Source organism: Cryptomeria japonica, chromosome 3 (assembly GCF_030272615.1).
Source record: "Cryptomeria japonica chromosome 3, Sugi_1.0, whole genome shotgun sequence".
Taxonomy (NCBI): domain Eukaryota; kingdom Viridiplantae; phylum Streptophyta; class Pinopsida; order Cupressales; family Cupressaceae; genus Cryptomeria; species Cryptomeria japonica.
In genome coordinates, this window is record NC_081407.1 from 87,916,822 (window position 1) to 87,929,655 (window position 12,834).

Here is a 12,834-nt window from a genome sequence, read left to right on the forward strand (position 1 = left end):
CAATTTCTAAACATTTAATGATACAAACTATTCCTCATCACCAAAGTATTGTACAATTTCCATAATGATATCTTTTAATTGATCTTTTCCTCCATTATACATACATACTCCATTCATATCCAAGAAATTCAACTTATACTGAAAATAAACAACTACCACGGAGAAACTAAAGATCCAATTATTTTTAACTACAATTAGTTTCCTCAATAACTAAAGACTGTACATGCCTTAAATCTCTGAAAGAAATCCATGCATGTTCTTCTGCAGCAAAATATTTAAAATTAACCTTTGTATATATGCAGAAATTTTCTCATCTTTTTCTTTTTAAGAGTTATATTTGTTCCACCAGAGTAGCCCACCTCTTAACAGAGAGAAAATGGAGGAATAGACAATGCATTGTAAATGGCAAGAAAATAGCCCACTCTGTTTCGGTGGAAAAACAATTTAAAGAATTGAAGTATTTTGATATTATGAGAAAAAGTAGATGGCATGAAAGAAGACACTATACAACAGACATTGTAGTACACAAAGAGGGGCAATCATGTACTACGGGTCCCATTCTCATTGCTCAATACCCAAATCGTATAAAAGACCAGAAAGAGGCTCAATAGATCCATTAATAAAACCCTGTTGCAGCTTCCAAAAGACACGCGAAGTAAGCAAGCTATCAGAGTCAGCTTGATGCTTAGGTCCAACCCTTTCCACCTTCAGTTTGTTTGCAAGATTGCCCAATCCACCATGGAGGTCTTTACTACAAAGTTTTAACAAATTCTTGATATCATACGATTTAGGGAAATAGGTCCTAAATAGCTTGAAAAATTCAGCTTGATCTTTCGGCAGATCTTGGTTCGTGAGCAATTTTATCACGTACCCAAAATCATATCTCCCTTGAAAGCTAATCCACAGGACATTCTCATTTAGCACCACCCGAGAAGACATGAAAAGATCCCTAAAAACTTTGGAATCAATACCAAATTGCTCATTTAGGACCACCCTAGCTCAGAGAAAATCAATACCACACTTCTTAAGCATCTCGATCGAAAAACTATTATGCTTATCAATATGGCTATTGAACTCCCTGAAATTGAACTGCCAGACGCATTCCTGATTAGTTCCACATTTGGCCAAGTTGCCATTCTTATCGGAAAATGTGAAACCCAATTGAATTAATTTCAATAGATTCACATTGTCTCTGAGCTCGGCGTCCTTGTATTCTGCATCACTCTGGATTCTGGAAGCTGCCCATGGCTAGTATAGATAATCATCTACGATTTCACTAATTAACCTGAATTCTTCTACCAGATTAGCTGCCCATACCTTACGAATTCAAAGACCATCATCCGTGCTGGTCGTTGTACCGGTGCTTGTCCCTGCACTTGCCATTAGTGATGCCTGAACGTAAGGCAATGCTGGTCAGCAATCGTAAAAGAAATCCTCAGCAGAACCCAGGAAAACCCAATTACTGCAAAACCGAAGAAAACCTCAGAACCTCGAAATTACTCAGAATCAAGTGGGTTTTGGTTAAATTGGCCCGCCCGCACCAATTTTCAATCGCGAAAATTCACCCAATGAAATATTGATTTTTTTTTTTTTTGTTGTTGTTGTTGTCTTTGTATGTCACTTAATTACTTATAACTAAGGTTCTGGTTTTTGAGTAGTAAGGAGACACCCTATGGGATCAATTATGGGCATAAGGTTCAAAAAGTATATATTTTGAAGTGTTGCTGATATCTACTTAAAGATGTTCCAAAAGCTGCCGCTCAAAATTGCCAATATTGGAGGACAAATGTCCCAGTAGTTGTGCATAAATGTCCTAGTAATGGTGGACAAATGGGCCAATTATGGATCAGAAAAGCTAAATAATGATCGGCTATTCGTACATGTGAAACTTATTAGTGAACTTTTTATCATCAATTTTTCGGCTCCTTTAAAATTAATAATTGGGGATTGGGTGCACAAGGAGTGATTGGTTATTGGAACACGATATTCATTATAGTGTTAGTTGATTGTGGTTGATTTCTTATATAGTTAAAGCTAGAAATCAACTACAATCAATAACATGAACTATGGAGATATGATAAATCTAGTATAGTGTTAGTACTTATATGATTTTAATTGCTTTGTTGTTTTTCTTTATTTTTTTATGAATAAAGTGTATATTACTTTTTATTGATAAAGAAGATAATATACTATTTTAGAAATAGGTGAATGGTCATCGAGAAGATCCTATACTTTAGATGGGACAAACTATCATTAATAGCTCCCAAATAATAAAAGCACCATCCTCCTCTTGATATTTTCTAGACTGTTGAGCATGAACATGGGAAATTGCTAGCTCCAAGCAAGGAGACTTGTGAGAGTTTTTCCCTCCAAGAGCACCATGCTAATGAGGAAAGGTGAAGAGCAACTGAGAGGGTTGAGACAATCCATAGGAAGTACAATCTATAGAACTTTGTAATCAAAGCCTTAAGATTGGAATTCAAAATCTTATTTGACAAACAGACCATAACTATGCATACTCCCTAAAGGTGGGAGGAAGTACGAGCTAGGACTCTAGTAGCCACGCATCTGGAAAATTACTCCAATGGCTGAAATACTTCTATAGATGTGCAACATCTAATGGAACTTGGCAAGCTTGTACATAGATCTACATAAGTACATTAGAAAAAATCATAGCTTTAGCATATAAAGAAAAATGAACATTAACCAAACAAATAGAGAAGAGAGCTAATTTTTTTTTATCTTTCTAAGCATTATAGATAATTTCCACACTAAGAGCTTGCTAAATATAACAAAAATCAAGCATGAGACTAGGTCAATCGCCTAGCAACACCAAATACCTTGTGAAGGTGTAATGTCTCTGTTTGGAATTTGCCTTTCTTTAGTCTTGAGACAACAATTTAAATCTAATGTGAGAGTTGAAATACATTTATGAATATAAGTTTATCAATTATGAGTATATTTCATTATAATATTTGATTTAAATTTCTAAGAATTAGTTTGAGAGATAAGACTTATCTCGCTATCTCAAATATGGAAAATTGATGAATATGCATAGGAGATCTTTATTGTCTATCTGAATTCACTTGATGTAAAGCTCTGTCTATTTATCTACAAAGGTGTATGTTTATATCACTCATAGTGATATGTTGTTGTCTCTGACATGAGCGTATCTCCTTGCAACAATGATTATTATGGTAGCATTGTTGATAAAAATTCTTGTGTGGAATTGAATGTTGAAATCAATTTCCTCTTCAATGGTTGAATCCTTAACTCGAATGCAACACCTAGCCTTGAAGGGAGACTTGAGAATGTTCAATGATGGAAAAAAATACTGGAATGCTTGATCGCTTGTGCATACTCCAATCTTATCTAACTTCAACTTATGCAAATGAGAGGACAAATTCCCCTTAAATACATGTGATTGGATTTGATTTTTGTCACAGGCAGACATCGGGAGAGTTTTCCCTTTCATTGCACAATCCACAACGCATGCTTTAGGAAGGTCCTACTCCAAAATAGGGTAGGGACAAGGCACCACACCCCTATCTTGGGAGGAAAAGGGCACTACGCCATTGTAATACGGGGGATAGGGGCGCCATGCCCCTGACCTACCGCTTTCTCCAGGATAGAGTGCGGACATATTTATGTTGAGGCTAAGAGATAAGTTGTTTTCGCAAGCCGAGTAGTCTTCGGTCTCCGATCAGGCTAGAGCATTCGAGTTTGCGTGCGTGAGGACCCTAATGCAATCGAAAATTGCTAGGGTCCCAATTTTATGACAATACAAATATATATTTCTTTGGAGAAAATATATTGCATTGAAGAAACTCCTCATGGATAGTTCAAGAACAACGCTTCACAAAGACAACTTAGAGAAATCACTTCTTATCCATTTTCATTGTCATGCATTTGTAACTACCTCATATCCATTTCCACTACCATGCATTTGTAACTACCCACATTTCTTTTTTATTCAATTTTCCACTACTATCATTTCATGTATAATTGTTTCCAAATCTTTAGTGTTTACAGGGATGAGAAATCTCCACCCCTAGTGATTTTAAAACTTGTTATAGTCCACCTTGAGATCATACACAATTGAGCATTGACTCCTTATGGAAAAAGCTCATTAAGCAATTGAAACCAATTTTAATTTCAATTAGTCAACACTAAAATCCAAGGAGATAGATAATTGATACACCAGTCAAGGGGAGAGAGGGGTAGAAGCAATCTATGTTCCATTTTTTGAAGCAGTAACAGTAAACTGGGAAATATGGTAAAAAACATGAGTCAAAAGTCATATCCTTAGAGTCAACATGGGGCAAAATATTGGAGCATAAAAGCATTAAAGTAAATATAAAGTTGCTAAGTAGCTTTAAATAAATAGAAAAACAAGGAGGAGGAGGTTGGACAACACTTGATTTGCCTCTTACATCAATGGAGTTTAGGGTGTCTATGTGAGGGTCTCACTCATAAGCATCTTTGTCTTTGTCTTTTAATTCTTCTTTTGTAGCATGATAAAATGAAATAGAAAGATCCAATCAAGGGAACTTGCCAAAATCAAACTAGTTGGGAACAATCACCAATAGACCACCCAAAATTTCTTTCCCTGGATGGTGAGGGAGGCAGAGTGTTGAAGAGAAGGATACAACTAGCCCCACTATCCATAATTCCTTCTTGCTACCTAGGGAAAAGTTTGGAAGAATGTCTGCTAGGTACCTCAATTAGAAAGACTCCATCCACAATGGTGCCCATTAGAATGTGATCGGTACCTAAAGGAGGAGAAAGATAAAGGAAATCTAACAATTGCACAAGGAGTATTGCCCTAGTGGTTGAGGAGTACTTGTAAATGTGTAACCTCAAGTACATCTTTGTTAGCTGGTATTTGAATCTATAATATGAAACATTTGAACAAATAAAACCTTTAATATAGAGAAAGACATGTCAATTTATATCTTTCTATATGGTGAAGAGAATCTCCACCTTGAAATTATTCCAAATCTAGTTGAATTTGTGAGGGATGCAAGGTCAATCCCCTAGAAGAGTAATAATACACTAAACAAAGTGAGCCAACTTGGGCTCTAGAAGAAGCATCCAAATGGTGTGAAATATATGATGTCAAAAGGAGGTTGGTGATTACAAATACCATCATTGATTCAAAGTGGGAACCATGGGCAAGTGAAGAGAGATCCAAACATATCCTTGCCATGATTTGTAATTCTAGAACATGATGTTTGGACACTTCCAATATTTCCACTAAAACCTTAAAGAATTGATACAAATTTGGTGAAGGTCATATTAGTTGAAAATGACCAAAATTGCCCCATGACTATATCAAAAGTTTCACAATTTTGATTAGAAATATGAAACTTGGCTTTAGTGTCATCCTATTGTAGAAGAAACATGGAAGCTCTAGAGAAAATGTCTTTCATCTAGCTACTTTCTATGAAATATCAAGGAAACTTCACTAATAAGTGTTCATGACCTTACAAAATGGGGGACCACCAACTATTCTATTGGTTAATAGAAATCCCATTACGAAATCTAGAACCATTTCAAAGAAGCTAGGGCTTCATGGATTCCCAAGTTCTCCAAATACTTTTTTTTTTCAAATATGTCCCTATTGGCATATGTGCAGAGCTTGATGATATGATGATATTGTATGTTGTCAGTGATGTCAATATGTTGTAGTATGAACCAATATATTGAAGTAAGCAAGTTGGCAAGAGAACCGGTATGATGAGGTGAACCAGTCTATGTGAAAAAGTGAAGCGGTATGTTTGTTCAAAGTGAACCCGTATGTTGGAATGTGAACCGGTATATGGAAAGTTTTGTATCGGGGTTTCATTTGGTATGACTACCGGTTGCTAGTCTCAGCTTCAGGGTTTTTGATTGATGCATTTCAAGTCTGTGTGATTTGATCGATGACATTCTATGATGGGTTAGCATTGAAATGGAGATCAGATCCTGTTGCCACGTAAGCCTTGTGTGCTTGAAGGATTTCCTTGAGGATCTAGCATGAAGAAGATTGATCCTATCTACCTCGAGAATGTGCGAAGTCTAGGTAAACGATGGAGAGCGTGTGATGGGTTATCAACTTCCTGAAGCGGCAAAGAACAAATGATGGAGAACATCTTGAGATCTGTTCAAGGCTATTTTATTCAATGCAATGTGTTTTGAACGGTCATGATTGGACCAACTGTATTGATAACCTAAATGTTTAGGGTTTAGGGTTTATGCTACTGACCTATCTATTTCTGATAAGGTCGATGATGATTTGCATTGTGAGGTTGTTGGCAAATGTTATGTGTGTATCCAAGTGAAGATATACTTTATTCTTGCCAAACCAGAGAAGTGTGTTGATACCTACAGAGTGTGATTGCAGAAGCAAAGGAGCTAAAGTGGATCTACCTTGGCATTGAGTCTTGTTATCAGATCAGTGTAGTACGTGTTGACTTCTAACCATTTCAGTAGTTGGAAAATCCCTTAACCGGGTAGCTTTAATAGGCTTTGTGTAAATCCTTTAATAGGGTGACTCAATTCAATGACTTCTTCAAATCCTCTTGCGAGGTAACCTTTAACCGGGTATTTAGCCATCCCTTAACCGGGTGATCCCTAGCAGGATCAGTTCCTAGCAGAACCTATTGTAAAGTCCTTAACTAGATTAGGCCCCTAATAGAGCGGACTTCGGAAGAGTTCAAAGAACAACTTGTGGGTATTCATCCCCACTGTGGTTTTTCCCAGTTGGGTTTCCACAAGAAAAATCAGTGTGTCATGTGTGATGCCTTTTCATGTGATGATTAGTATTTTCTGTTAAGTGGTAATGCATGCTGATCTAGTGGTCTTTATATTTCTGATCTATTACTTGTTTATGCATATGGGTGATGTGGAAAGGAGAGATTACGTGTGGTGAAGATCTAAGTGTTGCTGGTTTATGTCTTTCACAATCATACTGTGTTTTACTAATAGTACCCTGCTTTAGATCAGTGATACTATTTACCAATTAGTTCAGTCTTTGCAGTCAAACTGGTTTAAGGAAGTTTTTGTCTATACTGATTCACCCCCCTTCTCAGTATCTATTGAGTACTTACTATTCATCATTATTCATCAATTGGTATCAGAGCATCCTCTAGGTCCTCTATGTTGTAAGCTTAACCGCTTGAGGAAAAGATCCTATTCTAATGATGAAGAGAGAACATCCCAAGTTTAATAGAGACAACTTTAAGATATGGAAGGACATAATGAAGATATACATTAAAAGCATGGGTGCTCAACATTGGAGCTATGTTGAGAATACTTATGTTTTCCCTATTGGTACTCTCACCGATGATCAAAGAAGAGAAATTCAGGAGAATGGACTGTTAGGGTTTCAAGAAGATCCGAAGCAAATATGAACTAAAAATTAGATGCAGATTTAAATACAAAAGATGAAGAAATAAAATAGGACACACATAACATAGAGATTTAACGTGGTTCACCTAGAATGGGTTATGTCCACCATACATAGCCGTCCAATCTTTCTTATTATCCAGCAAAAATAGTACATCAACCTTTCAATGCCTTAAGCATCCCAACCACTTATAACATGCATTTTAGGGCAACAAACAAAGTCAACCTTTTTTAGGGTTTTATTACAATGTCAGTTTTCATCAACAAAAAATGACGAGAATACATGCTGAGTGTACAACACTTTATTGATTAGTCACCACATATCAACATGGACAAGTCATGGAAGCTCTTATCAACAACCTATCTAATGTTGAGTTTATTGATGTTCAAGAAAAAGACAATCCCAAAGATGTATGGGATACTTTGGAGTCTATCTATGGCGGTGATGAGCATGTGAAGCAGGCTAAGGAAGAAAGCCTTAGAGAAAAGTTTCAAGATATGCGGATGGTTGAAGGAGAGACCATTCAACAATATGGGATAAGGATTAAAACTATTGTTGGAGACATCAAGAGTGCAGGAGGTACAATGGATGATTCCACCATTGTTAGCAAAGTTTTGAGAACCTCATTACCGGTCTATGCAATAAGGGTTGCCGCTATTCAGGAGTTGAGATCTATTGATAAGACAAAGGTGTCCCTTGATTCTATCATTGCTAAGTTGACCGTTTATGAGCTAAACAATCATGAAAGGGTAAATAAGTTAGTACCAGTTGTGAACCTAAACAAAGTAGAGATATGGATGGTGAGGAGATCCTGATGGAATTTGAAGCTCTTCTGGCCAAGATAATTCCTAAGGGAACTAGTAAATATAGAGGTAAGATCCCTTTGAAATGCTTTTCTTGCAATAGGATTGGATACATTGTTGTTAACTATCCTAATAGTGATAATAAGGACAAACCAGAGAGGTTCAAAAAGTTCAAAGGAGGAATTAGGATAAACTATCTTGTTGCAGTTGATGAAGGTGTCACTGATGATGAATCAAAAGATGAAGAAAGTGAAGACATAGTATTTGTAGCTATCAAGGAAGATGTGTCAGACAAGAAGGCTCTTGTCTCCCGCTTTGATAATTCTAATGAATGGATTATTGCTAGTGGTTGTTCTCACCACATGACTGGTGACTAGATAAAGTTTTTGTCTTTGGAAGAGTATGATGGAGGTGTAGTCCGATTTGGTAATGATGCACCTTGTATGGTAAAAGGAAAAGGGTCCATCTCTTTAAATGGAAAAAGAAGCACTGATAATGTGTATTGGGTAGAAGGTCTCAGGCATAACCTTTTGAGTGTTGCTCAGCTAAATGATAATGGACTCACTCTGGAATTCAAAGATGGAGTATGCAAAATAAAAGGGAAGAGTGGTGGACTGATGGCCACCGGTATGCAGACCAAAGGTAACCTATTTCAGTTAAATGCAAATATCAGTCAATGTCTAATGACCAAGTATGATGACAGTTGGATATGGCATAGGAGACTCTACCACGTAAATTTTGATAAAATTGTGAAGGCCAGTAAGATCAAGGCAGTTAGGGGATTGCATGTACTGAACAAACCAGAGAATCCTTTGTACAGAGAATGTCAACTAGGAAAATGTCTTCCTCAACCTTCAAAGGTAAATCTTTCATAGTAGAAAATTTACTTGATCTTGTGCACACTAATTTGTGTGGTCCTATGAAAACTAGGAGTGTTCAAGGAGATAGGTACTTTATGATTTTTACTAATGATTGCTCAAGAATTATGTGGGTCACATTCATGAAAGACAAGTTTGAAGCTTTTGGAAAGTTTAAATCCTTCAGAGCACTTTTTGAAAAAGAAAGTGGTAAGAGAATAAAATGCCTTAGAACTAACCAAGGAGGTGAGTTCACTTCTAGTGAGTTCAATAAGTATTGTGAAGAAAATGACATCAAGAGGAAACTGTCTACCCCCTGGACTCCACAGTAGAATGGCCTAGTAGAGAGGAACAACCAGACTATAGTTGAAGCAGCCAGAACAATGTTGATCCAAGGAAAGGTTGCTCACACTTTTTGGAGAGAAATGGTGAGCACTGCAGTCTACACTATGAACCAGGTACTCATCAAGAAAGGTAAGGATAAAACACCTTATGAGTATTGGACCAATAATAATCCTGTAGCAAGCTACTTTAGAGTGTTTGGCAGCAAGTGTTATATCAAGAGGAGTGAACACCAGAGCAAGTTTGATGTAAAATGTGATGAGGGAATATTCCTAGAATATTCCACCAAGAGCAAAGCTCTCAAGTGTTTCAACAATGGGACTTAGAGAATTGTTGAAAGTATCAATGTCAAAGTTGATGAAACCTCTGAGAAACCTGAGGAAATTGGCTGTGAGCAAGTAGTAGATGAACCGGTTGTAACCTTCTGGGAACCGGTTGCAAAACAACCAAGTACCAGTAATAGTGCTCCTACACTGGTAGATGCTGATGCTGATGAAGATGAGGATGAAGAAGAAAAGAAAGAGGAATCTATTAAGATCATTCCTAGGTATGTTAAGCTGAATCATGATCCAAAGCAGATCATAGAAGATAAGGATGCAAGAATTCTTACAAGAATAAAGGTAAGAGAAAACTCTTGCATGATCTTTGAATTTGAGCCTAAAACATTTAAAGAGGAACATAAAGATGAAGAATAGATCAAGGCTATGGAAGAGGAACTTGACCAGATAGAAAAGAATGGTACATGGTATTTGGTACCCAGACCTGAGCATAAAAATGTTATTGGCACCAAATGGGTTTTTCAGAAACAAGTTGAATGAAGATGGCATAGTGGTAAGAAACAAAGCTAGACTGGTGTGTAAGGGCTATGCTCAAGAATAAGGAGAAGACTATGGAGAAACCTTTGCTCCAGTAGCTAGATTGGAAAGAGTTCGAATGCTTCTTGCATATGCAACCTTCAAGGGATTCAAAGTGTATCAAATGGATGTAAAATCTACACTCCTGAATGGAATACTTGAAGAGGAGGTGTATATAGAGTAACCAGATGGATTTGCCCCATCAGAAGACAATAAAATGGTGTGTAGGCTACATAAAGCCTTGTATGGATTGAAGCAGGCACCTAGAGCATGGTATGAATGTTTACACTCCCATATTGTGAAGATTGGATTTGAAAGAACATGTGAAGATAGAAATATCTATCTGAATTCAGAAGGAGATCAGATCGTAATCTATGAAGTGTTTGTTGATGACATAATTTTTGGTGGAGATGACAAGATGAGTCATGATTTTGCAAATGAGATGAAAAAAGAATTTGAGATGTCACTTATCGGGGAGATTAAGTTCTTCATTGGACTACAGATTCAACAAATGAAAGATGTTATCTTTATCACTCAGTCCAAGTATGTCAAAGAGGTGTTGAAGACCTTTGGCATGGAAGACAGCAAACCGGTTGGTACACTGATGGTGACCGATTGTAAATTGTCAAAAGAAGATGACTCAGCATTGGTGAATGAGAAGGAATATCGATCAATGATTGGTAAGTTGCACTATGTAGTACACAACATACTGGACATTGCACATGTAGTGGGCATTACTGCACGTTTGTAGAAAAGTCCAAGAGAATCCCACTTGGTAGAAGTCAAGCGGGTTCTTAGATATCTGAAGGGAACTATTGACTATGGATTGTGGTATCCATATAGTAATGATTTCAATCTCAAAGTATTTATAGATGTCGATTGGGCTGGTAATGTGGACGTCCGGAAGAGTACAACTGATGGAGCATTCTTTCTTGGTGGTAGACTAGTTTCATGGATGAGTAAGAAGCAGAGTTGTATCTCTCAGTCTACAGCAGAAGAAGAATATGTAGTAGCATTTATGAACTCCAGTCAGACAATTTGGATGAAGCATATATTAAGTGGTTTCAAAGTCCTTGTATCTAAACCAATGAGTATATTTTGTGACAACACAAGTGCAATTAATATTTCCAAGAATCCGGTATTGCATGCTAGAACCAAGCACTTCGAGCTCAAGTATCTTTTCTCGAGGGAGAAAGTTCAGAACAAAAAGGTTGTCTTGGAACATGTTTCTAGTAAGGAGCAGTTAGCAGACATATTCACCAAGCCTCTATCGAAGGCTACATTTACATATTTAAGAGGTGAATTAGGGGTGCTGCCCCTTCAAGAGGTGAACTAAAGGTATGTGCTCCACATTAGTTAGGTATTGCATTGTCAAATCTTTTCAGGATTAGTGTGTTGAAGGATGCTACTCCTTAGGGGGAGCAGCATAGTGGAACATAGTTTTATGTGCCTCCACTTTGGCATTGTTGTCAAAGGGGGAGAAGATGTGAAGCGGAGAAGATATCTACAGTATTAGGGAGAAGATATGAAGTGGAGAGATATCTTTGTATATTGCCATCAATGCCAAAGGGGGAGATTGTTGGTGTATGTGCAGAGCTTGATGATATGATGATATTGTATGTTGTCATTGATGTCAATATGCTGTAGTATGAACCAATATACTGAAGTAAGCAAACTAGCAAGAGAACTGGTATGATGATGTGAACCGATATATGTGAAAAAGTGAAGTGGTATGTTTGTTCAAAGTGAACCAGTATGTTGGAATGTGAACCGGTATATGGAAAGTTTTGTATCGGGGTTTCATTTGGTATGACTACCAGTTGGTAGTCTTAGCTTCAGGGTTTCCAGTTGATGCATTTCAAGTCTGTGTGATTCAACCGATGATATTTTGTGATGGGTTAGCATTGAAACAGAGACCAGATCATGTTGCCACGTTAGCCTTGTACGCGTGAAGGATTTCCTTGAGGATCTTGCATGAAGAAGATTGATCCTATCTACCTCGGGAATGTGCGAAGTCTCAGTAAACGGTGGAGAGCGCGTGATGGGTTATCAGCTTCCTGAAGCAGAAAAGAATGAACAATGGAGAACGTCTTGAGATCCATTCATGACTGTTTTATTCAATGCAATGTGTTTTGAATGGTTAGGATTGGACCGACTGTATTGATAACCTAAATGTTTAGGGTTTAGGGTTTATGCTATCAACCTATCTATTTCCTATAAGGTCAATGATGATTTACATTGTGAGGTTGTTGGCAAACGTTATGTGTGTATCCAACTGAAGAGATACTCGATTCTTGCTAGACTAGAGAAGTGTGTTGATACCTGCAGAGTGTGATTACAGAAGAAAAGGAGCTAAAGTGGATCTGCCTTGGCATTGAGTGCTGTTATCAGATCAGTGTAGTACCTATTGACTTCTAACCATTTCAGCAGTTGGAAAATCCCTTAACCGGGTAGCTTTAATAGGCTTTGTGTAAATCCTTTAATAGGGTGACTCAATTCAATGAGTTCTTCAAATCCTCTTGCAAGGTAACCTTTAACATGGTTCTAACCTTTAACCGGGTATTTAGCCATCCCTTAACCAGGTGATC

General features: G+C 37.3%; 1 pseudogene; it reads right to left on the reverse strand.

Moving 5' to 3' along the window:
- Nucleotides 1-403: 403 nt before the first annotated feature.
- LOC131054583 (probable CCR4-associated factor 1 homolog 7) overlaps nucleotides 404-12,834 on the reverse strand; it is a 41,219-nt pseudogene continuing 28,788 nt past the window's right edge.